This window comes from Macadamia integrifolia, unplaced genomic scaffold, assembly GCF_013358625.1.
Source record: "Macadamia integrifolia cultivar HAES 741 unplaced genomic scaffold, SCU_Mint_v3 scaffold1202, whole genome shotgun sequence".
NCBI lineage: Eukaryota > Viridiplantae > Streptophyta > Magnoliopsida > Proteales > Proteaceae > Macadamia > Macadamia integrifolia.
In genome coordinates this window covers 132,453-137,306 of record NW_024868118.1, presented here as the reverse complement: position 1 = coordinate 137,306, position 4,854 = coordinate 132,453, and the positions used below count along the sequence as shown (strand labels likewise).

General features: G+C 36.8%; 1 non-coding gene across 1 annotated transcript; it reads left to right on the top strand.

Moving 5' to 3' along the window:
- Window positions 1-437: 437 nt before the first annotated feature.
- Window positions 438-544, top strand: LOC122063126. Its single transcript, XR_006135207.1, has one exon. It is a non-coding gene; the product is annotated as a small nucleolar RNA R71 (small nucleolar RNA).
- The last annotated feature ends 4,310 nt before the right edge of the window (window positions 545-4,854 follow it).

The window sequence follows — 4,854 nt, the reverse complement described above, 5'->3', positions numbered from 1 at the left end:
TCCATCTTGAATTATAGGTTTTACTATATGGATTATTCTGGTAGAAGGCATTAACACTATCATTAGAAGTACCCCCAGAGGTGTTGGGGCATTCTTCTATGACATGTCCAGGGGACTGGCACCAAGCACAAATCTTAACCAAATTGACTGATGATGGCTGTCTAGGAACAATAGCCTCAATCCTCTTGATTAGGCTATCCAAATGGGCTTCCTTTGCTACCATCCCATGCAAAAAATATCCTTTCCCTCCTATGGTTCTTTCACTCTCTTGGGTGGATTCCCACTCACAGGTTTTGTCAGCTAAGTCAAGTAAGAATTCCCATGCCTTTCCTTCATCTGTAAAGGATGTGAATCCCTTAGGGCACATAGACTCTATCATTTGTTTAGTTGGGTAATCAATACCCTCATAAATTATTTGACATAAATTCCATAGGTCTAGGCCATGGTGATGGCATTCTTGGAGTAGATTCTTGAATCTCTCCATAAGTTTGGAAAATGACTCACTAGGCTTTTGCCTAAACTGAAGGATATCACTTCTAAGCTTATTGGTCTTGTGAGTTGGGAAAAACTTCTTAAGGAAGACAACTGTGAACTGTTCCCATGAGGTTATGGAATTTGTGGGTAATCCATACAACCACTTCTTAGCTTGGTCTTTCAATGCAAAAGTGATAAACCTAAGCTTAACAGCATCATCAGAAAGCTGTTGGATCTTAATTAGAACACATACCTCTTCAAATTCCCTTAGAAATAGGTATGCATCCTCAGAGGTCAACCCATGGAAGTGGGGCAACATAGTGATGTATTGAGATTTGAGTTCAAAAATAATTGCCCTGGGCTTGTGGTAGAACTATACAGGAAGGTTGGGCTGTTCTAGTAGGGTAGAACCTATCTTTCAGAGATTTAGGTGAAGGGTTTTGCTGTTGGTCTCCCATATTGAAGGGTTTTAAAGAGAGCAAACGTATAGGGTCACTACTTGTTGGATCTCTTCTTTCTAACCGATTCTTAGTATTACGTACCCACTTAACACTCATGCAACAGAAAAACTTCCCACAACTAAAGTAAGACAAGCACAAAAGAATGGATAGCAAAACTTTTTGATGATTTTTTTGATTTTTTTTTAATTTTTTTATTTTATTTTTATTTTATTTTTTATTTTTTTTGCTTTTTGGGAGCTTACCGGCAGGGATCCGGGGTTGCTCAGGTCAATTCCTGAGGTACTGCTACAGGGCGAAACCTGTCTTTATCATACTGTGAGGCATGGCGACCTCCACTGATACAACTATTATTGCAAGTTGTTCTTCTCAGGAATTCAATAAAAGAAAAGGAAAAATATAAAACAAAGCAAACAAAGCACTCCGATTTACCAAAAGAAAGTGAAAAATAACATGGAACTGTCTCCCCGGCAACGGCGCCAAAAACTTGTTTGAGATTTAAAATGTAACCGCAAGCGTACGAATCAGTGTAGCTACGGGTCGAACACAGGGAGAGCAGCCACTTTATTTTTTATTTCTTTTAATAATGCGAAAGTGAACTGATTAATGGTTGTGATCTAATTCTAATTACCGTCCTAAAAATAACGTCCTAACCATTCGTCATCTAAGAATTTAAAGACGCAAGCCACACAATTAAAATTAAATAAATAAATAACTAAAAGTAAACAACCCACGCAATTAAAAAAAAATAATAATAAAGGAAAAAAAATGCTGAAATAAAAATAAAGTAAAAGAAAGGGGATAAAGCTAGAGAGAGACTCACAAGCAGGTTTCTCTACTTAGCCCGAGGGATGCATCATAATATGAGCTTCCCTACTTGACCAGAGAGTTACTCTTACAAGGATTTCTCTACTTGGCTTTAGGGAAAGGGAGACAATTAAAATAAAAGCAATAAATTGATGGTTCTATGGCCAGGAGGGGCAAAGCCAACACATACACTAGCCATGAACCTTGGGGGAGAGGGATAGCAATAATGTAACGACTGAAAATAAAAATCCTAAATTAAGAAAGAAAGGGTAGTCAGAAGAAGGAATGAGAGGGGGGAGAGAAGACTACTGAAGGAGCCTACTTACTTGAATCAATGTTTGAACTTGAAAAAAAAATTGCTCCACGGCTCATGATCTTGTCACCTAGATCTAAGCCTAGAACTATAACTTAAAAAATTACAACTCAATTGCATAAATCATAAACATAAAAAGAACTGAATAAAAATAAAAGAGTACTTGCATTAATTGAAATAAAAAAAAACTATTACAAAAGTGATTAAAGCAAAAATAGAGAAGAACTAAAACTAAAGAGAGAGAGAGGGAGAGAGAGAGCAACTAAAAAAAACTAGAAGAAGAATGAATTGTGTCTCCTCCTCTTACATGAGTTGTATTTATAGGGAATGGAGAGGTAGGGTAACAATTTTCTCTTTCCTAAAAGAGAGAAACCCACAATTGATTGTGAGATCTTTTGAGTCCAAAAGTGCTAAGATGGAGGAGAGAGAAGAGAGAAATAAATTTTGAGAAATTTCCTAAAATTTTTTGCTTATTTTCTTTCCTTTTTCTTCTAATTTATTTTTCTTCTTTTTTTTTCTCTCTCCTAGGGACGACTTTTTTTTTCTTCCTTTGTGTGATTTGGACAATCTTTGGTGATGATGTGGAGGAGAGAGAAGATTTGGACAATTTTTGGTTCTCCCATTTTTTTTCTCTTTCCTTTTTTTTTTCTTCTCTTCTTGCTTCCACGATTTTGCTTTCTTTTTTTTTCTTTTTTTCTTGTGCACCCTTCCACGATTTTGCTTGCTTCTAAAGCAGAAAATCTTCAACAAAATCTTCTAAAAAAAACAACCATAAGATTCGAACTTGAGACCTCTTGGTGAGCAAGAGAATTTTGTACACCATAGCTCACCAACTAAGCTAGGTAGTTGTTGTTACCAAAAAAAAATCTTTAATCACTTAAGGATGTGGTCCATCGATCCTTGTTGGCATTTGGAGTATTCCTTGTACCTCTGGGACAATTGCAAACGGGCTGGTTCTGCATCTCGGTTCAGTTCTGATCCATTATTCTTTTTCTGACCCGAAAAAGAATAATCATTTGTACGGGTGACCAAACGAATGTGTACTTTTAATTGAACACGTCCATCTTGCTCAGAATTTCGTCCTCTTCGCAACCATGGAAAGAAATAGGACCTCTTTACGTGTAAAATTGAAGATATGGCTCCCGATAGTCCTTAAGGCCTTGAAAATATAAAACCTGCAAAAAGAGAGTAAAACCCAAGGTAGCTCCATTCTAAATATGTAAAATGTATGTTTTACTACCCTAGATTTCACACATAAATGTGCTCATCATGTATGTATATGTGATTACATTATTTCATGTAATAAGACTTCCATGCTAGCTTAGGCTATTAAAATTCTCGAGGGAGAATATTGGAAATCCAATCCTTTGGTAGAAAGACTGGAAATTCTGGGTTAGGTGGGTGTCTAACACCTTCTCACACTTGTAACCTAACATGGACCCTTATTTTTGGACTAGACCAAAATATAAAGTCAAACTTGGGGGTTCCTTCCTTTCACAGGAATCCAACCCCCTATTCTAGCTCGATCCCTAGATCGAAATTGGGCTCCACCATAGGGTTTTAGGCCCTAAATCCTAGATGTTGACTCCAAAAAATCATGCTTTCCCCATCCCCTATAGTCGCCAGACATGTTTGGAGACAATTCAATTCATTCACCCCTGCAAGGCAGACCAGGTGAGGGAGGAAATAAGCGGAAAGAAACAAAAAAGGTATTTTCCCTTACATTACCTGAACTTCAATACTTGAACTTCAAAACTTGGTTGAGATTTGAAATACTACCAGCCCTAAAAACCATATCTAAACTAAATCAAATCTGAAATTGCTAGGACTAGAGAAGACAAATCTAGAAGAGTAAAACTGAACTTGAAAGAGATGCTCCACAACTTGTTCTTTTCACTTAGAACTAAGCCTAGAACTAGAAATTAAAATTATTACACCTTTGAATAACTTGAACAATAAAATAAAATGCTTGCATTAATCAAAATAAAAGACTAGCATTAATAAAAAAAAATTACATAAGTGCTTGCATTAAAAACTCAGATAAAGAACTAAAGAGAAAAAGAGAGCACAACTAAAAATCTAGAAGAAGAGTAGAAAAGAGGGAAACCCCTATAGGGTTTGGTCGACTCCCTTTTATAAGGAATAGGGGAGAGAAGAGGACATCCAAGGGTGGATCTCCTTGGACTATTTTGTGGTGAGGTGGAGGGAAGAGAGAAGAGAAAAAGGAAAGGAAATAGGGGAGAAAAGGAAAGAAAAGGATTGGTTGGTGTGTTTCCTATTTTAGGGGATTTTTTTTTTGATATTCTTTTTGATGAGGCGGAAAATAAGGGATAAAAGAGAAAAGAGAGAAAATAGGAAAGAAAAGGAGCTTGGACGATTTGGGTGATGGGGTGGAAAATAGGAATTAAGAGAAAAAGGGAGAGAAAATAGGGGAGATAACATATGAAACTTTTATTCCCTTTTTTTTTCTCTTTTTCTTCAAACGTGGGCAGCCACCTCTCTTGGATGATTTTCTATTCTTTGCTTGAAAGATTTGGACAATATTCTAATTTATGAGGAAATTTCGTCCGTGCCCCTTATCTTTAAATGAGTGGAAATAATCTTCAACAAAATCTCCTAAAAGATAGGAGAGAGAGTGTAAATCGCACAAGGGGGAGGAGAGAGAATCCAATGCCCCATGTGGGTCCCTTGATCCTTGTTGGCATCTTAGAATATTCCTTAGACCCCTCGGATAGCTGAAGATGGGTTGGTTCTGCATCTTGGTTCAGTTATGATCCATTATTCTTTTTCTGGCCTAAAAAG